The sequence below is a fragment of the Dermacentor silvarum genome, chromosome 2, assembly GCF_013339745.2.
Source record: "Dermacentor silvarum isolate Dsil-2018 chromosome 2, BIME_Dsil_1.4, whole genome shotgun sequence".
Lineage (NCBI taxonomy): Eukaryota > Metazoa > Arthropoda > Arachnida > Ixodida > Ixodidae > Dermacentor > Dermacentor silvarum.
The window spans coordinates 125,419,460-125,443,713 of record NC_051155.1 but is presented as its reverse complement, the minus strand read 5'-3'; the positions used below and the strand labels follow the sequence as shown (position 1 = coordinate 125,443,713).

The 24,254-nt window shown below is 50.1% G+C and overlaps 1 protein-coding gene across 1 annotated transcript in view; it reads left to right on the top strand.

The window, feature by feature from the left end:
* Positions 1-24,254, top strand: part of LOC125943522 (uncharacterized) — a 1,494,167-nt gene that overhangs the window by 1,262,154 nt on the left and 207,759 nt on the right. The gene's annotated exons all lie outside the window — the stretch shown is intronic.

Genomic DNA, 24,254 nt, shown 5'->3' with positions numbered 1-24,254 from the left:
GGTCATTGCTGGCATGAAGAGGCCAGGAGCGGCTGTCTTCCGGGCGGTAAGCGTACGCGGGACGAGTAGACGAAATCCGACGATAGCGACAATAGCGGGAAATATGACCTACTCCATTGCAATTAAAGCATATTGGCTTGACGTCATGTGTGCACCACTGGTTTGGGTCGCGGTATCCGAGGTAGGTCGATTGTGGGCGTGGATATCGAAAGAAATGCCGACCGTAGGGCTACTTACAGAACAGATCGGACGGATGCCTGCGTTCGCCAGCTTTTCGCGTACGACAGCTTGGATCAGAAATACTGCCGGACGGGACTCGTCGTAAGAACATGGCGGGGGAACCGCCGGAGACGCAGCCTCAATCTCGCGCCGGACAAGACGCAGCAAGTTTTCGGCACCGGGCGGCTGGACGTCTTCACAAGATGAGCTAGCGGCGGTATTAGGGAGTAGAGCACTGCACGGGCCGATTTTTTCAGCCCGGGCCCGGCCAGAGCCCGTTTTTACGTTGGGCGGCCCGCCCGAGCCCGATCAAAATTTTTATGGATCAAAATTTTTATGATTTTAAATAATCAACGTTACCCGCCCGGCCCGGCCCGCCACCCCTTTACCTTAGGCCCAAGCCCGGCCCGAGCCCGACTCGAAACCGGCCCGAACCCGGCCCAGACCGAAAAATAATGTTTTTCAGAGTTGAGACGCCCGCGAATAACTCGCTGCACGTCACATGCACGCCACCAGAAAGCCCGAGCCCCGCCCGGGCCCGCGTCAAAAAACCCAAGCCCGGCCCGGGGCCGGGCCAAAAAGCACGCGCCGTGTCCGAGCCCGACCCGAGCCCGTGAAAAAACTGTTCTACCCGGCCCGGCCCGGCCCGCAGGCCGGGCCGGGCCCGGGCTTTCCGGTAAGCCCGAGCCCGTGCAGTGCTCTATTAGGGAGCCGAACGAATTGTTGTGAGACACGACAGCTCTTTGCTTCTTCAAAGCGTCGGCACTCTCTTATAATGTCATCGACTGTAGAGCAGTCCTCGTATACGTGTAAATTAAAGGCGTCGTCGGCGATGCCTTTAAGAATGTGGCTGACTTTGTCAGCTTCGAGCATCTTGTCATCGACCCGCCGTCAGAGTACGCAACGTACGGTTCAGCAGATGTTTGGGCCCAGCACGAAAGTTCCTTCTTCGCGGCTCGCTGACGGCCAACTGGCGTCCCAAAGAGTTCCTGCAGTTTTTGCTTGCAAGTGTGCCAACTTCTCCATTCTTCTTCGTGTGTTCGGAACGAAACACGGGCCGTTCCCTTGAGGTAATAAATGATGTTAGCCAGCATTATAGTCGGGTCCCACGGGTTGCTCTTGCTGGCACGTTCGTATTCGATTAGTCAGTCTTCGACGTCCATGTTGTCAGTGCCCGAGAAGGCGCCAGGGTCCCGGAGTTGGGTCAAGACAATCGGTGCTGCGGTAGCCGAAGCAGAAGCAGCGGGCCTCTCAGTCGACATGGTCGAAGGGCCCACAAGATTTCCGTTTCGAAGTTCCGTGATGTGCTCGTGATGTACGCCGCAGCTCCACCAAGATCTTACGGGGAGATTTACAGAAAAGGGGGTTGATGTACACTATGTACAAGGAGACTAAAAGTTGGACAGCAACAACAAAGATGGCAAACCACAGTTTCACTTCTTCCTCGTCTCGTCGGCTCTATGCATCCGCATCTTCTTTGTCCGCAGGACAACTGGCTCGTAACAATAGCATAATAGTCAGCACGCCGTCCGAAGAGCGAGCCAGGCGGTACGGAGCCATCAGGAAGATACACGTGGGAGAGCAAGAACACGAAGCCAACGCCTACAGAGCCGCACCGGAAACCACGTCTAAAGGAGTCATAAAAGGGATACCCGAAGAAGAAAGCTCAGAAGATATAGAGAGCCTAGTGACAGAAAGAAACCCAAGTATATTACACGCGAAGAGGATGGGCAACACAGACAATGTGAGCGTACTCTTCGACGGACTTCACGTGCCCAGATACGTGAATTACGGCGCGTTAATCGTCCGGTGCTCGCTCTAGCGAAAGCAATTTGACATTTGCTACAATTTGACATTTGCAATTAATCGTCCGGTGCTCGCTCTACCGAAAGCAATTTGACATTTGCTGACATTTGTCAATGACATTTGACATTTGACATTTGCTACGGGAGGCTGGGACACAGAGCAGACGTTTGCCCGAACCTAAACGAAAAAATATGCAGAAGATGCGGCGTGGCCAACCCGACGCAAGAACATCAGTGTGAAGCAAAATGTCAGCTATGCGGACAAGGTCACATCACGGGAGACAGATGCTGCAAGGCAAAATACAAGATGCTGTTTTTGGTCCGGCGAAGGCGCTGGGAGCGACGAAGAAGAGAAGAAGCAGAGGCCGAAAGACACGACAGCATCAACGACTACAACAAGTGAGCTGGCCGAGCAACGGGCAAGAACACGTACGGATCGGAAGGACAACGAACCGAAGGCTCAACCCCAGGACTATGCGGGGGAACAGTTGCGAACGGCACGGTTCCAGAACCAGGTCGAGGACCCAATCGAGATTCAGGACAAGATCAAGATCGCGACCCACCCGAGGAGAGGCAGAAACCCGGGCACAAGTGAGCTGGGCACGCGCGCTCTCTGGCAATGCTGATTCACCTACACGGGAGGAGTCCGCCTTACAACAGGAAATAACTCAGGTCAGACAGATGCTACACCAAATAACGCGAGAAAACGCGACGTTCAGGGAGGAGATAAAAACGCTGAAAGAGGAAAATGCAATACTTAAGCATCCAAAAAAGACAGAGATAACCCGTAACACACCCACAGCTAGTACGACGTCAACACCAAATCAAGCTCCGCCGACGCCCGTGCCCACGCCGAACAGTGGAGAGACGCCGCCGCATAAGCGAAGGGCAAATGAAAAAAACAGACGAGCAAAGCGACTCTGTACTCGGAGAAGTAAAAGGCATGTTCCAGAAAATGTTCGCAGGTCTATAGCAGCAATTCATCCAGATGCGCTCGGATCTACAACAGCAGATAAGCAGATGCGAGTGGAAATGTCACAGCGGTTATCGAGGGTAGAGTAGCGCAGCTGGAACATATGTCGAAAGACGCCCGACCGGCAGGAGCGAGGCCGGTGAAGAGCAAGCCGTACAGCAGACCACCTGCTGCTGAGATCAGCTGCACGAACTCGAGTAACCAACTTGGTGCTGCGTAACGAGTAGACGACTTCGCAGTGGAATTGTCGTGGGTTTCGCCGTAAGAGGGGCAACCTGCAGCAGTTCGTAAAAGCCAAGCCATCACTGGACGTAATCACCCTCCAGGAAACAGGGGGGACCGCAAAACTATCAGGATACAAAACATACAGCACTTCAGATGAAAAAGCAACAGTAACCACACTGATACACCGAAACATAGTGGCTGTAGAACACCACACCGGCATACGAAACATAGACCACGTCCTACTCGAAATCATACCTTCCCGAAAAAAGGAGGGAAGCCTATTCGTGCTGAACGTATACAGCCCACCACGACAAAAAGTCAAGTTTCGCTCGCTCTTCCGCAAAGCGTTAAACGTGGCGGGCAGACAAGCACTGATCATCGTGGGCGACTTTAACCACCACACACTGCCTGGGGCTATACCATCGAGAACGTTAAAGGCCGCAACCTGCGGTAATACGCGCAGCACGAGGGGCTCACGCTAATAACTAACCCAGAAGACTCTACCGAAATGGGCAATATCGTCAACAGAGACACTACGCCGGACCTGACATTCATAAAGAACATAGCCATCACGAAATGGGTCAACACGAGCGTAAATCTTGGCAGCGATCATTACATTCTGAACACAATGCTACAAGGAGGCCCGCGTAAAAAGGAAGGCCGGAAAATAACGCTAACCGAGTGGGACACCTTTCGTAAGCTACGCGAGGACGATGTGACAGAAACCATCGAAGACATACAGAAGTGGACAGAGACACTCCAGCGTAGCGTGCAGAAAGCCACCAAAAACATTTCTGAAGAGCTAGGCGTGGAGGAAATGGACAGCAATCTCCTGCACATGTGGAAGGCCAAACAAAGCTTACAAAAACGCTGGAAAGGTCGCAAGCACAACCGGCGCCAATAAATGAGAATCATGGCACTCGACAGAGAAATAGAAGACCACGCGAATCGGCTATCTCAGCAGCAGTGAGAAGCCACGTGCACTCTACTCTAATTGACAGACACTTAGGAATGTCCAAAACTTGGAGCATACTCCGAGGCCTCCTCGACCCAGAAGGAACGAAAACAACCCAAAGGCAAAATCTGCAATGGATATGTCGGAGCTAACACGAGAGAGATCCAGCCCTGACAGCGTTGAGTTTTCGAACTGATTTTGTTTATTCTAGCTCTGCCCCTGCCGCGCGGTCGACTGCCAACTACTTCTTCTTTGACGGGCATCGCATGCTGAGGCGCTACAGGGCCCCCCCCCCCCCCCCCCCCCCCCGTGGAGCACGATATATTAGGGTCACTGACATGAAGAGCGCCAAAAAAAAACGAGGTGAGCATGAGCACAATGAAAAAAAAAAACGTTTTGCATGCGCCTACTTCTTCGACGGCAAGAATCGCCCTATTGGTGTGTCACATTTGACAACGAAAAACAATACCCAAGAGTGTGAACGCGCCCGAAAATGATACACTGAGTTCACATGACGCAGAAATAGGCCGGATGCGAAAGCGCTTCGCTTGCTGGTTGTGCGATGTTCGTTGCTGAAAACACAAACCAACGGGCTAATTCCGCAATAAGAGTTCATATGTTTCATCATATGTTCGTAACTCATATGTTCGGTATCATGATATGTTTCGTAACTACTGATTGCTGCTAAAACACAGCTTAGCACTACAGTGAGAATCCTGGAATAAGGTAATATTACTGAAACAGATATTGAGAAATGCCCAACTGATTGTCCAGGTTGACTGTAGGTTCAAACGCACGCGCACACACGGCGCTATGGGTGCTTCGTCCACCTCGACGCGGCAGGAACTCCGTCCTTGCTGATTTAAATCGATTCCGTACGTTTTACAGGACCATTTCCCTTGCAGAAAACACCCCGTAATACTAAATAGAACACACGAGCGCGAGAATCACCAAAAACTGCCGCCGAGCGTATAACATGGCATACAACACGGAGCACTCGCTCAAGCGAGTGCTCCGACAGTTTTAGTTTAACGACAGTTTAGACAGATTTAGTTTAACGTTAGCGTAATAGCGGGGTTAAGGGAAATAGCGTTACCGTTCCTCAAACGAACTTTGCAGAAAGAGAGTTTTATATAGCGTGATAGCGTAGTTTAGGTGCGGGACGCTATTACATTACGCTTTAAATTTCGCATACATAGGGCACCTAAGTCTATGTGTGTGTGCGTCCGGAAAGTGCGAGAGGCAGCGCAATGGAAGCCAGCGGCGCGTTGTATTTTTACTTGCCATGACCGCCGATCTGCAGCGAAACAGACAAGCAGTACAAGCTGTCTATCATAGCCTCCGAAATGTTCCCATCTCAGAAGCCATATGCCGTCGTCGCGCCTATCTCCCAACTTTACTGAGAGGTGGCGCTCGCATCTCGGAGAAAATTTCTCTCGTTAGGCATGGGCGCGTTCGAAACGAGAAGCGATCTCGAAAATTCCTCAAGATTAGCCATAACACTCTCTCGGCGAAGCGGCATGAGACTAAGCAAAAGCCGTTTACGCAGTCATTTACTACGATCGAAGTGAATTCTACAAAAACAGCGCCAAATTCAGTTGGAAGCGGGCGACCGGGACCGCCGCCATGTTTTACGTAAACTACGGAAACACGCTAACACGGTAATGTTAACTCTGAGGAATAGCGTGCGCACGGTAAACGGTATGGGTCGTTTAGCGTTCTGCGCAGGCGCATTTCGATCCCGCTATTCCGGTAACCACGCTAAATTAAAACTGTTTATTAACGTAGCGGCTGCTGTCACCCAATGCTATCATGACATGGGTGCATGACACGGCGCACGGGAGTCCTCTATACAGATCATTCGCGTCGAAGAGATCCTTGCCAATGAGTGTCGGTGAAACCACGTCAGATAGTTCCACGACCTCAAAATAAATTCCCCCCTGCCTCAATAATCAACCGGAACTTCCATGCCTCCAGGTTCACAACTGTGCAACCTCTAACGTAAGACGGTCACGGGCCATCACGAAGTCATACGGCGATGTCAAAATTAGTCGGCAAGTTGTCGCGACGTGAATATTTCGGCTTTCGGCTATAGCGGCTTTCTATTTTCTAGCCCAATCGCAACTAAACTTCCGATGTTTTCCGCTTCTCGCACAACTGCAGTCGGTAAGGCTACGTTCACACTTGAGAAGCGACAAGCGGGTGGAAAGGAAAAAGCGGGCGGAAAACCTTTTTCGCGCATCCCCAAGATGTTCAGACTTGTTTCGCCACCGCGGTGGCAACCACTTCCGCTTGCGCCCACATCGATCGCTGGCATGGACGAGGAAGAGGAAATAACTCTCATACTTTTAGCCAGTTGATTTCTGGCGATGGACAATGAACAACGGCAGGAGCGGCCCCCTCGGAAATTGCGATGGTGGGTTCGCCCGGCTTTGCAATAGCGCGAGAAGTTGGGTAACGTCAACGCTTCCTTGCCGCACCTCAGGTCGCGCGACGTTGAATACTACCGCAAGTAAATATTCTTGACAGTTTTTCTGTCTTCCTAACTGATCGCGCTATGCTTTCTTCTTTGCTAGCTATTTAAGGATGGCACCGCGAAGTTTCGACACACTCGTGGAACTCGTGGGGCCTGGAATAACAAAGGCGAATACGAGGTTCCGCAAGGCCATTCGGCCAGACCAGCGCCTAGCTTTGTTTGTGAAGTAAAGCACACTGTCATATCAGTATTTTGATTGCATGATGGTTTCGGATTGAAGCCAACTTGTTCGGTATTTCCATGCATACCAAGGAAGAGTTAAAGGTTATTTCACTATAAGGTTGGCGTGTTTTGTTTTTCTTACGTTAGACTTTTGGCATTTCGCGAGACACTTAGGTCGTCGTCATTTAATTTCCTGGCTGGACGTTCGACTGCTTACATGATCATCGCTGAGGTCTTCCAAGCAATATGAGAAATCCTTGGTCCTCTTTATGTTAAATCTCCGTCATCCGCAGTTCAGTGACTCAAGGCAAGTAGCATCTCGAAACAGTTGGACTGTGCGAATGTTCGAATATGGTGCTATTCGATATTCGCTTCGGAAGGAAAATTATTTTTCGGCTTTTCAGTCTCATGATCGGCGCCTTTCATCAACCTTTGCCGCAGTACATTTTTGTAATGCAGCGAAGCACAATGCCGTGCAGTGAAGCACATTAATAATGCGAAGGAGTATTGCAACGGAGTCCAGGGCCGCGATTTTGTAGCGATGCCTTATGACTTATTTTGGAATAGTCTTTTCATCCACCGCTCACGGCCGGCTGATCCCGTTGATAACGCGAGCGGACCGTCGCTCTGATCACTGACACAGCGCGATAAGCGCGAAAAGGCATTATTACTTCAAAGGCATCGCTACAAAATACCGGCCCAGGGGTACTATGCAGGATGCACCGAGTTTGGCGAAACTCGGGATCTTCACGAGCTCTGGCGACGCCCAAAGATGAAAGAACTAATGGTCACAAGACAAAGTTTGTCCGTCGGCACGCCTTCAGTTTCATTGGTTTATCTAGATTCCCTCTGGGTGGCTATCATCCCTTGGGCGTTGCCATATGGGCGGTCGACAAACTGGAGCTCACGTGATGATATGGTCTGTGCATGGTCGTGCCTTCTTTCACTTGTTTGTCGTTCCACCGAGTGCATTACAGGCACAAGCAAGTTATGAAATAAATGCATTCAGTACAATATTACAAGTCGCATTACCGTGGGTTATAAGCATTTTAAAGATTACAAGGTGTACACTCAATGTGTATTAGACTAATTCATAGTTTAATACGTTTCGTGTTATACCACGAGGGGACGCTCACCCTCTTTTTTTTCTCTGTATTGGATTGGCGCGGCTCGCTACGTGCTTGCGCTAGCATTTCCGAGCACAGATTGATGTGCGCCTGGTTTTCACAATAGGCTTTAAACAGTTCGCTCGTTGCTCGCACCAAAGTAAGCCGAAGTGAGCGTCGGCTGGTGCAGAAGTGGTTTGCCGCGCGCTTACCGTGTAAGCACTCAGGAATGCCGAAAGCACTCATACAAGGGTCAGGAGATATTGACGCTTGCTGCCGCTGGATGCGATGACACAGGCTGCTGCGGCCGCCGCCATGTGCCCGAGTTCAACTCGTGGAGGCTTTCGCGATGTACGAATTTCGCACGAGTTCGCCTGTCAATCAAAACCATAGATCACACCCCGCGCGAGGCATGTAACTCTTGTGCGTGGCCACCACGGTTGGGCCGCGCCCAACTTATTTTTCGGCAACAGCGACGTCGTACGGAACTGAGAGGCGTTAACAATCTTGGCCGGCGAAATAAAACACCCACAACGCACTGTCGTTGGTGATGTACTGAGCACCGCTATGAAAAAAAAAATGCGTCAACTTTCGCGCGCTTATGCATATATCTTCTTGGGCTGTGATGGCCCCACGACACGGTTCATTGCCTGCATTGTGGCGATGTAGCGCACAGCAAATAATTATCGGCAAGTCACTGTAGCTGCTTGCAAGGCGTCGATGCGCCGCGGTGGACGACGATCCTGAGCAGTGCGTAGTGTTCTCCAACGACAACGTATCGCAGCTGTCATTTGAGATAGCTGCTCTGTCATCAGTGATGTATCGGATCCGCAGTGTCGCAAAGACTGCCAGCGGTCAGCGCAAACGCACAAAGTGCGATGGCATTTCTTCATCACAAGCACGACACACTAAACAATTGCAACACCTTCCTGATTCTAATACCCCTGTCACACGGCACGTGTAATGGCATTCGCAGCGAATGAGATTACGTGTTAATGTCATTTTTGTTGCTTCTACACGGGCATAGTGAATGACATTCACTGCTAATGGCATTCGCCCGTTGAATGAGTTTCCCGAACTCATTCACGCGTGACTTGTGTACTCTCGACGACAGGGGCTTGGCAAAAAATTACAAAATCGGTAAGTTAAAACGAAATGTAATATATTTTCAGATAACCATCCAATGTTTACCATTGTATTGTTAACAATATAGTGAAAAGATGTAAACAACAAGCACGATTTTTAGGGTTTCGTTATCATAGCAGCCTGCCGATAAACATTGCCATCAATTGCGAATGCCATTTTTTTTACCCGTGTAGACCGGGAACCCAAGACGGCAATGACATTCGGTATGAATGTCATTTACTACAAATGACATTACATGTGCCGTGTGACAGGGGTATAAGTCTACTTTTCTAACTGCACACAAGAGCCCTCACCCGCCAAAATGCGATAACTGCGTTGTCGTTGCGATATCCATCTGCGATCGCTGTTAGCTCAGCAACAGAGGCAATCGGCAAGCACATTGGAGTGAACAACACACTCAAATTCGGCGTGCATGCGCGCGGAGGCACCTTCACTGGACAAGCGGTGGCAAGCGATGCACAGCTTCGCAATTCATCGCGGAGACTTTGCGCATGCAGATAAACTGGGCCGCGATTTTGTAGCGATGCCTTATGTCTTATTTTAGAATAGTCTTATCATCCACCGCTCACGGCCGGCTGATCCCGTTGATAACGCGAGCGGACCGTCACTCTGACCACTCACAAAGCGCGATAAGCGCGAAAAGGCATTATTACTTTAAAGGCATCGCTACAAAATACCGGCCCTGGTGCATTTTCACTGTGCTGCGTCACTACGGACCCTACAATACCGCACAGCAATTTTGCAGCGACAGCCGTTGCCCCCGTCTCTATGGCTAGAGTGTCGTTTCAGTTAGTAAAGCAGCGGCCTTAATAGCCGCGTCAGTGAAAGCACCTGCGGTGAACAGCCATGCCGCAGCGCTGCGTTGCCATTCCCCTAATAGACAGGTAATGGCAGATCATTGTCATGACTGACTTTATGCGTCATTATCGCATCGATTTTATGAAGAATAGCACTGCAGCGCCCCTGGCGACTGCTCTCCGTATGAACTCCCTCGTGCTTGCGACCCTCTAGAATGTATCCGCTTGTAAGCTTTCGCCTCACTGTCGCCACTCGCGGCAAAAAAGTGCAAAATTTAATAATTCACTAGATGTCCGTTTGTCATCACAAATTTATAGCATTCAAAATGACAAACCAATACTTTAAGAAATAAATTTTTGTTATTTTATTTACTGTAATTCAATGCACTCGATTGTGGGAAAGTGTAGGTGCAAGAATGCACCGCATGTGCCCTGTTCGCATTCGACGGAGGATAGAAAGATAATGCTCGAAAGAGGAGGCACGCCCTTGACGCGCCCGAGAAAGGCGTGGCAAGCGGCTCACGGCAAGTGTACAGATAGACAGCGGAACAGTGACGGTATTGCTAAATTGCGATAATACGTTGATAGCAATACGCGGCGCTGGCGCGTTTTGTTGCGCAGTCCTCTGTGCTTGATGCGCGGAAGCACTGTGCAGCGCTGGGTGCGCTCATGTTGTCATACGTGGCTTTATCTCGACATTTCTTTTTGCCTGCTGTTATTGCACGTTCCTTGCTATCTCTGTTCACTAGTGGACTGCCATCGAGCAAACTCGGGTAAAACTCGGGCGAACTAGAAACTCGGCGCATCCTGCATAGCACCCCAGGGGCGCTATAACGTAAAATGATTCCAAACTGTTTGATTCAAATTTCGGCAATAAGCCTCCACGATTGGTCAAAACAATCTCGGGCCACACTCAACTTTGCCCGTCTGTCACGCGACGTCACGAAAATCACGATAGTTCCCCGTCTGATATAATATGATATAACACTGATTATGCATGATTAAACCTCACAAAATAAGAATAATTATTCCTGATTCGATGCCTTTTCATCATTAGCCCTCTGCTATTGCTCCAATATTTTCTGGCTACGCCCACTTCGCCTTTCTGTCATTCGACCTCATAAAACCGCCAAAACTCACCACGTCAAAGTGACGTGCACGCGAAAAAAATACATTTATATGCCGAACAATATTGAAAAATTTTCTGATTAGCCACAGACTGCCCGTTCCGAAAGGAATAGAAGATAGCGGCCCGCCGATCGCTCAGGCCCTAGCTACTCGCACCTGCCGGTGAGCATGTATTTATTTTCGCCTGATAAACCTTCTTGCGCTGCAGTAAAACGTTTTCGAGGCCTTTCGGCATGCATACGACATCGCTCTGCCAACTCTTCCTTGCTGAGGATCCGTTTCAGCGGCATTCTTATTTTTCCGTTGCACGCCGCCGCGATTTTCGACCAGCCACCGCAAGCTAAGTAAGACGAAGCGGACCAATCGGCGAAGCCGGCACCACCCTCTTCATGCGGTTATCTATTTTCACAACGCTGGCTCGCCCCATCGAAACCCTCTGCACTAGAGCGTGCTCCTCGCCTCTGGTCAGCCACTTAGATAAGAAAAACCGCTCAGTGTAGACAATGTTATTGGATTCGAAAACGAACAAAGGCAACCTCCTGTAAAGGAGGAGCTTGTTTGATTACGTTGTTCAAACAACACTGCGGGTCACCACCCGATGCTTGCGTCGGTGGTTACGTAAATTTGACGCCAGGAGTTTGGAATCAAAACAGTTTGGAATCATTTTACGTGATAGCGCCCCAGTATGCGTTTGTTTACGTAGAGGCATGCGCCGTCAACGGTCACAAAACAAACACAAAGACGCCTATTACTTGCAGCCGAGCCGTCTAACCAGCATAAAAGCACTGTACGGCACTGTCTTGTGTTTACACTTCCTCTAGTCATTTCAACAGTCTCCATTTTTTTTATTAGTGCACTTTATTACTCTTGCCTTCTGTTTCTTAGCTTCTCGCATGCATAGACGCAGCTGAATCATGCCTTGCTATTAGTTAACCTCTTTATACCTTTGAGATTTATTTAACAAGTTCTACTGGACCAAATTTGGATCTGATTCTTCCACAGAAGAAGTAAACAGCAGTTTCACTCCGTAACTCCTAAATTTCCTTAGGCCAAGTAGAACACACATGTACTTTCCTAACTTTCCTTCTTATTTAATCATAAATTCCAACTTGATAAACGCATAATTAGACTACAGCTGTTGCATAACTAGGTAATTAGGAACAGCGCTGAAAGCTTCTGTCTTTGCAGTAAGCTAAACTAGATGAACACACTTTTTCCTGTAGAGAAACAGATAGTGAGTATTAACGCATGGCAAGTCAAAGATGTTGCATGTGCACAGTAATGTAAGCTGGAATAGCTTCACATATTGTTACATAGCCCTATCATGTGGACCGTTTCTGGCGATTGTGCAGAAAGGGTCCAAGCTCCATGGTGCATACCCCTGTGGGGTCGGGTGGCTGTCACGCGCCCTTGAACTACTCTTGTCATACGTGGGGCCCAAAGAGACAAAATCATCAGTCAAGATCACCAGCCTGTCGAGAAAGTGGGGGTAAGCGAAGCTTGTCGTCCGATTCTAGCGTGATGACTTCCGAAGCCCAGGCGAAACGTCAGCGAAGAGCCACGGACCCCGAGTTGCGGAATTGTGATGTTGAGGCCAAACGTCAGCGAAGATCCGCCGGCCCTGACTTTAGGGCAAATGAAGTGGAGCGCCTGCGACAGTGCGGTCTTGCCACAAGCTTCGCTTACCCCCATTTTCTTGACAGGGGAAGGGCCCTGAATATTGTTTTTCTTTTATTTTTTGTATTTTTTGCAGTATCGACTGGAAAAAAATTCCACGTACGGCTTACGGCGAAAGATTAGCATAGAGAATGGCTAACTAAAACTGTTCTCGGCGCTCGAGGTCCGACCGCAATAAATGACCCCGTACAAATTACTCCGCATTCTATGCTCCAGGAAGGCGGAAACTTGAATGAAATGTTGCGCTGAATTTGTTTTAATTTTTTTTCTATAACAGTTGTTCCCGGAAATCTGAGTGCAAAGCGCCGGATGGGGCAGATATGTTTTATTTGTTTGAAGTTGCAAGCAGGGAGTTTACATAGGTTTCTGTGTCGGCGTTTCGCAAGACCTCCTGATTGAAAAGTATATGCGTAACATACACACGAGAGATACATGCTGCTTGAAGAACGAGAAAAATATTTGTTTTCCAAACGGAACCGCAGAATAACATAGTAGAATGAAAGCTGACACTGCCGCCGCAGTGCACGCGCAATCACCGAGCGATATTAAAAAATAAAAGAAAGAAAAGAAAAAAAGAAAGCAATTGATGCTTAAGGCATAAATACAGTTTATACATAATTGGGAACACCATTTGAGCGGTGTGAACAAAAATACCAGCGCGCCACTCGACAGCCACTCAGGAGGGCACTTTTGCCGTCATTGCTTTTCTACAAAATGTTTGATGCACTCGCACAATGACCTTGCCGAGCAGTATCGCCTGCAGTTTCCAACGGCGCGGCCTTGATGCGGCCCAATTCACTTCGATCGTAACGCCGCCACAGTATTTTTTGTCGTCGCGCGCCTCACTGCAACGTATGCGCCGCCCCAGCCGCTCGTCCCACTCAGCCCTATTCTAGTACAGTCTAGTCTAGGACAACCGGATATGCCCAGGGACTGTTAGAGTGCTGGATGATGCCATGCTCCAGCATGTCGTCAACCTGTCAGCGGCCGACACTCGATACGGACGCTGGCGCAATGGGGTTTGTTGACCGGGGTCGATGCGGTGAACGACGGCTGCCGCTCGGCCCAAGGACGGTTGGTTAATGTTGCATGAGGCGCGAAAATGCTGGTGGAGCTTGATAATTTCTGCGTGGTGGACAGGTGTGATTTCTGAGTCGACGGCATTAGCGAACACGTCCACAGGTGCATCAGACACGGCGGGAGGAGTGATGGCACAAATGGTAGCTAGTAGGACGCAATCGAAAGGTTCAGAGCTCCCCAGGCACTAGCCGCGGAGTATGGAAGAAGGACACGCGGAGGGATTGCACACGTAAAGGGCAGCACAAGCGCCGCAAGAAATGACGACAGCAAACGGAAGCAGAAGGTTCCGCCGGAGGGTACAAGTGACCGATGGCGCAAACAGAACAGATGAGTTCGCGGCAGAGTTAAATGACACAGTGACAAGAGCGGCTGAGAAAGGTGCGATGTCGATGTCAGAAGCGGCAACAGCTTTAGGAGAATGGTGGTCACCAGGGCTAAAGCACTGCACTCATAACTTAAGTTAGGCACGAGCGCAGTCGACAATAGCTCAATTGACTGATTGACTTAGCGCATCGGAAACTTGCGTTTGAATTAGGTAACTAAGCGAAGTTACCGAGGATGTCGACGGCTCGGGACTGCTAGTCGCCAGAGATAGTTGGCGTGCGACTTCCTGATGGATGAACTGCTTTATATGGGACATTAAAGCGGAAATGTCAGCAGCGTCGTGGCTGAAATCCAAAGCAGTGAAATCCGCGGCGTCCTGCGGAGCAGCACAGCGTGTTCAGGCACGCTGCTTGCGCAGCTCGTGGTACTGCTGGCAGAGCTATATTACCTCCGCAATTGTCCGGGGACCCTTGGCTACGAAAATCTGAAAGGCACGGTCATCGATGCCCTTCAAGACCTGCTTGATCTTCAGGGGGAAAGGGGTAGGAGGGACCCTCTCCCCCTGTGAGAATGCTGTGAGAGGGTGGAGATGAAAAGGAGAACGGAGACGGGGGTTGACGTAAGTCGCGGCGTCCAATACTCGCGTTGGAGGGGGAGAGCATAAGGCGTGCCAACCAATGGCGCTGTAGGAAAAAAGCAGGTCAGCGGAGGAGTGGTCTGCGAGATGAGTTCGCGATAGTGTTGGTTGTATATAGGGAGCTTTGGAATAATGGTTCCGCACATTCCATTCCAGCTACAACTATGGGAACACCACGAGAAGTGAGTACTCCTGAGGAAGAAGCTGCCTACGACATGCGTCAGCGAGAGTAGGCTCGTGAACGGGCTCGTCGTCGTACGGCCGACGCCGACTTTCGCCCCAGAGATGCGGAGTCTAAACGGCAGCGCCGATAGGTTGATGCCAAAGTGCGCGCCCGAGACGAGGAAACATATTGGCAGCGCCGGGAGGCAGCTTTGCTGTTCAACCCATTTCACGGAGTGGAAGGCGTGGTGATTTTTTTTTCTTGGCGGTCCCACTCAAACTCACGTAATGGAAAAGAGAAAATGAGAATTGCACAACAAACAGAAAATCATATTGCAATTTGAACCGTCGGTCCAGCTGAGCTGGCAGTGTCCTTTAAAATTATCTGAGCGTTGTCAAGGGCTCTAACTTCGACTACAACCCAGGAGGGCACTCGTGCAGTCATTGCACCCCTACAAAATGTTTCATGCACTCGCACAACAACAGTGAGGCGTGTCGCGCTTCCGGGTCACAATGAAACCCCGCCATGCAAGCGCTCCATACACAGTGCAGGCCAGTCAGCATTATCTAGTCGTATGGTACTCCACTGTCGCTGCTGATGTTCAGAAATATTATGCCATAAAACCTAGTGCGAAGTCCTTCCCTAGCACTCGCTGAAGCACGCATGTTCCCAATTGCGGCCAGCTCTCTCGAAACACTTGGCGCCTTCGCCGTGTGTTACTTTCTCGTCTTTTTTCCTCTGGACGGCTCCCGTTTTGAGGCGCCGTATCAGACTGCACTACCTCCGGGACCGGCCGACTTCCCCCAGCACTTTACGCTACCTCGAGACTGTGCGACGTCCTGCCTACTTAATTTTCACCCAAGTTAATCTCGTTTTAGCATTCGTACAAAAACCTATCCATTCAGGAAACTTACCCACAAGTAAGTACGATTTTATAGTACGTATACCGCGTGTTCAAAATTAAGCCTTACGGAATTTTTAAATATTGTCTGTTGCAGGTAGCATAATTCTTATCGTTGAGCTGGGTTATTCGAAGAGGCGGACATTAGTAGCTCGACAAATCGAAACCCATATTCAACTAACCAAGAAAAATTCATTACTCAACTTCTTAGTTAAAAATGTCACAGTTTCGCCCTAAGGGATAAGCAATGAATGCGATAGCAACACAGCAATGTCATACGACGTAAGGTGAGCGGCTTTGGTAGCAATATGAATTGTAGTAAACGTGAGCTGATTAAGTAAGCAGGTGTGCTGCGGCGTTAGTAGACCGACATGAAGAGAGACTCGATGACCACGAGAAGGCGAGTGTGAAACGGTGGTGTTGATGAGAAGCGCTTCCCGTGGGCAGCGCGTGCGAAGGGACACACCTGTAGCGCTGCACTGCCGATCCGGGCAGCATTGCATGTGTAGCGTGCGTTGTAAAATGTGGCCCGACTATTACTAACTGAATGAACAAGCGTGGTATGAGCGCGCACAAACAAACATGAATAGATCACACTGAATGACTGCAGACAACGACCGGCAAAACTCCGGCAGCAAGCGCGTACGCCGCAGCGGCGAAGGTACGTGCGGTCTATCGCTTCAACGGAAACTGAGCGGTGTTAGATACGGACCCTTTCCCGGAATCACCCAAGTTTCCCCACCACCTTAAAAAGGTCTTCGCATTCCAATTATGGTGCACCGAGGCGCGTCAACCCCGCTACCGGTCCCGTCAGACAGGTTGGCGACTCCTACCTCACGGAGTCGACGTTCCTACCGCACGTCGAGCTATTGTCTTTCCCCCTGCTTGACTCTTCCCAAAAGTGGAACGGGAGGCTGGCATGGTTCCAGGAAGAAAGCTATCGTCGACTGCAAAGCGGTTTTGCAGCTCTGGAGGGCCGTTCCGAGAACGTCCCGTCTCCTTCAGCCGAGCGCTTCCAGGCGAGGAGGCAAAACCGGAGGTAAATCAGCCATCGGACAATGAAGCCCTCGGAGCGTCCCCATTGGCCGAATATGACGGCACTTGCAAGGGCCAATACCAGGGGAGGAAAATGACAACACCTGAGCTGGCTCGACGATTGCCCAAAAATGACGGGACCCCAAGAGACCGAAGGGGTTAAAAGAGCGAGAAATCGAGGAGAGAAGAGAGCTCTTCTTGCCACGGGCCGCAGCGTCCGAGATGCTGCCGGCCGTCGATCACTGTATGACTGTTCCTTATTTTGTATTTTAATCACTGTACATAATGTAAATAAATCCCTCCTGTTTCTCCCAAGTCCGCCTCAACGTCCCCCAACTCCCGCAACCAACGCCTACCAGATCTAATAACTGGTGTCAACGATAAGGATGAACCTTCGACCGAAGCAGAGATACAATAACTGGTGGCAGCGATAGGGATGAACCTTCGACCGAAGAAGAATGAGCCTTCAACCAAAGGAGTCCTGAGAGCGAACAGCAGAGGAACTGGGAGCAACGAAGAAGTATGAGCCTTCGACCCAGGGATTCCAGCTGAACAACTTGGAACTGCGACATCGAGGAACCTTCGACCAAAGTCCGGAGAAACTGGGAACATCGAAGAAGAATGAGCCTTCGACCCAGGGAGTCCCGAGGAACTGGGAACAACGGACGGATGGACGAGATGGCGTGGTGCTGCATCCATGGGTGAGCGCGTGGTTTTTTCCTTTCATTCGCCAGACTTCAAATATTGTGTGTTTATTTTGATTGTTCTGGGAATCGGGCATTTGTAGAATATTTTGAGTTTGCAGAAATTAAGGAAACAGTTCTAACCACCAGTCGGGGCAGCTACCATGGATCTCATTAGAAGGTTGACGAGGGCAGACTTGCTGTTGGTGTGCGAGGATTTGGGAGTTGAGGCGGAAGAAACAATGGAAAGGCCAGCTATCGAAAATGCAATAATAGATAGTGGCTTTGATGATGAAAGCATTGAGATTGTTTGAGAGTACAGCGTGAGCGTCAAGAACGTGAGGAGGAACGTGAGCGCCAAGAACGTGAAAAAGAACGTGAACGTCGAGAACGAGAGCTTGACAGTGAACGCGAGCGAGAACGGCAAGAGCACGAAAGGGTAATGGCAGCCTTGAACAAAAAGTTTCAAGCGTTGATCGAACAAAGACAATCGCAGCCAGCAAAATCTGTCGGTAATGTACAGCGAAAGTATGAGGAACTCGCTAGCAGATTTTCGTCAAAAGCCGAAGAGAAGAGTAACTCATGTGAGATTAGCAGCATGTTCATAAGTGAACCAAAAGTGTTATCTGCTAGCAATGCCTTAGTGGCAACGGAGGCCGTTGAAGGCCGTAGTAAGAGCGACGAGGTGCTGTGCCAACAGAGCACTGTAGAGACAGCGAGGCCAGCTGTGAATGAATTGGCACAGTCACCGTGTGTGTACGTCGCAAGTAATGTTAACAAGGTCGTTAACGAAATAGTGAATGCTGCTGACCCGACAGTCACGAGCACCCATGTCGAGTCAGGACTGAGTGCCGTAGCGCAGTGCAGGCTGGACGATGTAGTTGAGGGTAGACCGCAGGAGCGCGAGCTGAGTAGCTCAAGGTCAGACAACTGCATTGTTCAGGGATCTGGGAAGCTGTCAGCCAGTCCAGATAGCCAAATGAGCGAGAATCATTCAGACTGTGCGAGTGAGGCAGCGATCGAGACCGCAGTATTGTGTGTCGATGCACAGCGGGAGCTGGACAGTGTAGTAGTGCGCAGTTCGCAGGAGTGCGAGTTGCGTAGCTCGAGTAAAGCCTGCTGCATTGTTGCAGAGTCGGTCGAGCTGTCCGCCAGTCAAGGCAAAGAGAGAGATGATTTAATGGTTAATCATTCTGACTGTGCGGATGAGACAGTAGTGATCCGGGCCGACGAGATGTGTAACGGCCAGCACGAGGCGCGAGCAGATGGCTCAGAAAAGAGCACTAGAAAAAGGCGCCGTAGAAAGAAGCGTTGTAAAGATCAGAATGCGGCAGAGAGTTTGACACAGCCTAAGAAAGTGAGTGGTGTCAAGCTAGTCAAACAGCATCAGCGGTGCGCAAATAAAAGAAAGGTGCGATCGCCGTTGACAACGTTTTGCATTCAAGCGCGTCCGGGCCACCAGAGAAAACGAGTCAGAGAAGCGTGTTCGGTGCGGAAAAAGGGCAAGGGGCAAGTAGTGTCCCAGTCATTCCGTCGATCTTTTCGGGCTGCAGCACGCATTCCAAGAAAGCGCAAGGTGGCAGGACGAGAGGAGGTTGCAAGGAGACGCGACGCGGTCAGACGAGGTCATGGCCAAAGCGTGTCGCTGGGACGCAAATTGACAGGGGACCGTGACGTCTCTAAAGAGCTGATGGGCGGTCAGGTCTTTTGTTGTCCCTGGTTAGCTAGAATAGCTTTCAGCGCGCGACCACCTCGTGTACGGCTCAAAAAAACGAGTTCGTCATAAACAGTCGGAACGAGACAAAAATAACGGTTCCGTACAAGCAAACATTCTGTTTTGTTTGTTTGTTTTTGAGCTTTGACAAATTTCGCGATTTGAGGTAAAGTTTCTTTCAAAATGTAAGTTATGAGCTTTGTTTATTTTTTAGTTTGAAAAGCTCCGTAGTTTGAAAGATGCGCTTTGAGTTAAGCGTTAGTTTCGCGAAATAATCATTCAATTAGTGTTTATATAGGCTTTTTTTTTGTGTGAGCGACCTGAAGCGTCTAGGTCATTTGTTAAAAGCCTATTGTAACGCGCGTTTGTGTTAGTTAACCCTTTTGTTAGAAATGTTTTCCAAGTTACCTTTTCGGGTTAGGCGCGTTGACTTTCCGTAATGCATAATTTGCATGGAGAAGCGTTAGTACGTACGATACCACTTAGCATATGTCCTGTGTGGACGAAAGGAAGAAACCTGACTAAGCGTTAGAAAACGTCTGCTGGAGACGAAAGAAGGCATTAAGAATAGTGCCCGCAAAATTCGAGCGCTTTTAATTATGCATCCTTAGGTTGGCGAGGCTGTTCATTGTCATCAGTACGTGCGAAAAGTCGCCCATCGTAACAGTTTATGAACAGGCTGTTCGTGAAGTGAGGCCGCTTAAGATGTTTTGAAGCATTGGATATTTATGGAATTTTGTTTGGTTATACGTATTGCCTTCATTCATTTGAATAACGATGTATGGCATAGTATTATAGCCTGGAAGTCATCCTCGTAGCGTCAAAACTTCGCTTGATTATGACTAAAATGGTTGTTTCCATTGATTGTTCCGTTCCTCCCGATTCTTTTGCGACGACAATAGCATTCTGGGCTTGTCGGAATTCGAGGAGATATGGAAAGCTGTTTGGAAAGGTGGTTGGAACAACGGTATCAAAATTGGGGAAAAAAAGAACACAGGGTTGATTTTGACATGGTAATAGCCTGGCGAGTCAAAGTTGAAGAGCCTGCGCTTGCACGTGGTGCAGCGCTATGTTGTTTTGTTTGTTTGACATACGTTCTCCAGAGCCCGGGATCCAGAAATTCGGCACACGAGGCTCGTCGCCAGTGTACTAGAGGCTTCATCAACATTCTTCATTGCCAGCGAATTGAGTTCACCGGCCATTCCGAACTTCCGGGGCGAGGAGGAGCTGTTAGATACGCACCCTTTCCCGGAATCACCCAAGTTTCCCCACCACCTTAAAAAGGTCTTCGCATTCCAATTATGGTGCACCGAGGCGCGTCAACCCCGCTACCGGACCCGTCAGACAGGTTGGCGACTCCTACCTCACGGAGTCGACGTTCCTACCGCACTTCGAGCTATTGTCTCTCCCCCTGCTTGACTCTTCCCAAAAGTGGAACGGGAGGCTGGCACGGTTCCAGGAAGAAAGCTATGGTCGAGTGCAAAGCGGTTTTGCAGCTCTGGAGGGCCGTTCCGAGAACGTCCCGTCTCCTTCAGCCGAGCGCTTCCAGGCGAGGAGGCAAAACCGGAGGTAAATCAGCCATCGGACAATGAAGCCCTCGGAGCGTCCCCATTGGCCGAATATGACGGCACTTGCAAGGGCCAATAATGACAACACCTGAGCTGGCTCGACGATTGGCCAAAAATGACGGGACCCCAAGAGACCGAAGGGGTTAAAAGAGCGAGAAATCGAGGAGAGAAGAGAGCTCTTCTTGCCACGGACCGCAGCGTCCGAGATGCTGCCGGCCGTCGATCACTGTATGACTGTTCCTTATTTTGTATTTTAATCACTGTACATAATGTAAATAAATCCCTCCTGTTTCTCCCAAGTCCGCCTCAACGTCCCCCAACTCCCGCAACCAACGCCTACCAGATCTAATAACTGGTGTCAACGATAAGGATGAACCTTCGACCGAAGCAGAGACTCAATAGCGGCGAATGCACGGCGCATAAAGGCTCGTTCACACCGGAGGCGGAGCGGCAAAGCGGCGAAGCGGGCTTTTCAAAGCGGCGAGGCGGCGACCGCGCGGGCCTGTTCAGACCAGACGGCTTGCCTGGCTGCCCGCGCCGCCGAGGAGGCGGAGCATCGAGCGCTTTCGCGGGGGACGTGTCGCCATATCGTGGCACCGGTCGACCGGCCGTGCCAGATCTCGCGCCGAGATACACCAGCGCCACCGTCGTCTGGCGTTCTCATTGGCTGCGGCAAAGCGGCGAGCTTGGGCGGGCGGCAAAAAATTGGTCCGGGGGCGATCGGACTAGCCGCCTCGTTTTCCGCCCGCTTTCGCCGCCTGGAGAGGAGGTTTTCCCCGCTTTGACGCTTTGCCGCTCCGCCTCCGGTGTGAACGAGCCTCAAAGGTCAGAGCCGTGTAGAGATAAGAGACGGTGCGAGCGAGCGACGAGCGCAGTTGGCAGAGTGGAAGTTCCCCCCCCCCCCCGCTCCCTCCGGCGCTGGCTTCCCGCTTTCTTGCTTGCGCGTGGGAGATTGAGTGCGTTCGCTCTCCGTGATAGCGCGCGTCCCCGCACGCTTCCGCTCAGGCATACGGCACGCGGCGAAGATTTTATCTATAGGGAACCTCACGGTGACGGCGACGGCGACGGCAGAAATCCGGTTGAAGTGTCCATATAATTGCTATCGCAATAAAACTTTACAACACATTGAAATGTACGAATTGTAGCAGGTGAGCATGTGAGACTGTGGGAATCCTCGGGTTCCATGACCGCCGCACGCATGGCGAACGTCGCATCGTCGGGCGCATGCGAGCCAGCGAGGGTGGGGAGAGGGGAAGCTTTCCTTTCGCGGGCGGCGCACGGGAATCGCAAGCGCTATCAGCTCCACCGGGTGGGTGACGTGAGATCCCTCTCACATCGCCCGGGTCTCTTTGGTCCCCAGGAAGCGGCGATAGCGTAAGTCTCCGCCGCCGCTCCCGTCTTCTCGCACGTGGTTAGTCAACCGCGTTCTTGCCGCGGCAATCGCCGCGGCCGCCCGTATTCTCCAGTTGGTAAGTCGAAAGCCATGCTTTACGTAGTGTAATATTCTCTTCGAGGAAACCCTCAACGATGTTAACTATAGCTAGCTGGCCTGCTCGAAGTGTTAGTTGCAGTCGTAATAAATGCTGTCCGAGTGTACACGTGGTGGGCGTCTATTGTTTCCTTGAGCTTGTACCGGACCGCGGTTTATGGGCAGGCGTGCGCATCCCGCGGGGCTCGATGTGCCCAGGCAGAGAACCGTTAACATCCCCCCCCACCCCCCCACCGTATCCCGACAAGACGTATCTACTTGGAATGAATATTCATAATGGCACCAGTTTAGCGAGATGCGCCATCAAACTCGCCGTATAAATGCACTGTTGTTCGATTTGCTTTTTTACAAAATACCGTTTTATACATTGACGCACAAAAGTAACTGCCATGTATTTCGTCCCCCACTTTGGGAAATAATATCTCGAACCTGGTGTCATCCTGGACATTCATTTCTAGTGGAAACGTCTTGCGAGCTCTCCGGATACAATTCGTAAATTGCAATATGTGCCGTAGAGCAATTAACTAAGACGTGCGTTAGTCATTTCTCGTTAATTAGTTGAATGTGTAATTCGATTTCTCGTGCTACTGATGTCCGCCTTTTCGAATAACCCAGCTCAACGATAAGAATTATGCTTCTTGCCATAGGCGATCTTTAAAAATTCCGTAATACTTAATTTTGAACACCTGGTACAGTTCTCTCCGAGCTTGGGCCTCTAGTTAAAAGGTTGTGGTCGTCCAGCCGTCGTCCTCGTTCTATCATCGTCACTCGAGCTTCGTCTCTTGCCACGCCGTCATCGTCAGGGCATCGTTGTCGGGCCATCGTCGTCATGAAAGCTTCGTGATACAGTCGTCGTCATGCCATTGTCGGCATCTCATTGTCCTCATACCATTGTTATACGTCGTCTTCATTGAGTAGTTCTCATACAGTCATCCGTCATGCATACGGTGTCATACCGTTGTAATGATGATGTAACAGTCTTTACACACATTGTCTATCTAACCTCGTCGTATCAATCTCGTCATGTCGTCGTCACACAGTGGTCGTCATACAATCGTCGTCATGCCTTCGTGGACGTGTCATCGGCGTCTTTCCAGCTTCGTCAACCGGTTGTCGTCATATACCGCTCTCGTCACGCTATCATCGTCGTACACGCTTCATTATTCCGTTTCCTCGTGTTGTCGTCATCACGTTGGTGTCGTTATACCATCGTCATCATTTAATAATCGTCATCTCATTGTCTTCATGCAGCCTTTGTCGTTTCATTGACCGCATTTCTTCTCATTTTCGCACTCCTTGATCATTTAATCGTCATACCTGCGGCGGCATCATACAGTCATCGCTACGCAGTCATGCTCGTGGGCGACTCTTGGCAAAGGAGTGTCTTATCATAGTGGGCCGATACCGGAGTATGTCGCATGAAGCCGAAGCAACGGAAGTTTCAGAATGATCACTACAGATGTTAAATAACCACGACTTCAGGAGTACGGTGTGTCGATACATCGCTCGAATAGCAGTCGCATTACAGTCGACAGTCATGGTGACGTGAGTTCTGCCGTAATGTTTACTTATTCTATAATCTTTCTTGTAGTTATACAGCAATAATTTTGCCTCTTGTTCTTGATAGTTGTTGCTAGTAGTTTCTTGATGTATAAAAATACCACTCCTATGGCTATGTGCCATATGTTTAAGGGCTCGTCGCCACGTCTAGAAATTTCAGTAATGCAGTAGCGTAGTTTACGCGGTGCCGACCATGTCTGGGAAGTATTGCACTGATGAAATCATAAACAGAGCTCAAAATTTAAACGATGTCCGCACGGATTCTCCTGTCAAATGATTCTTCTGGTCATGAATTGACGTCGCAAAGGTTATTTTTATGCGTCAAACGCATAAAACAATATTTAGTGCCCACAAACAGCCAGTATAGCAGT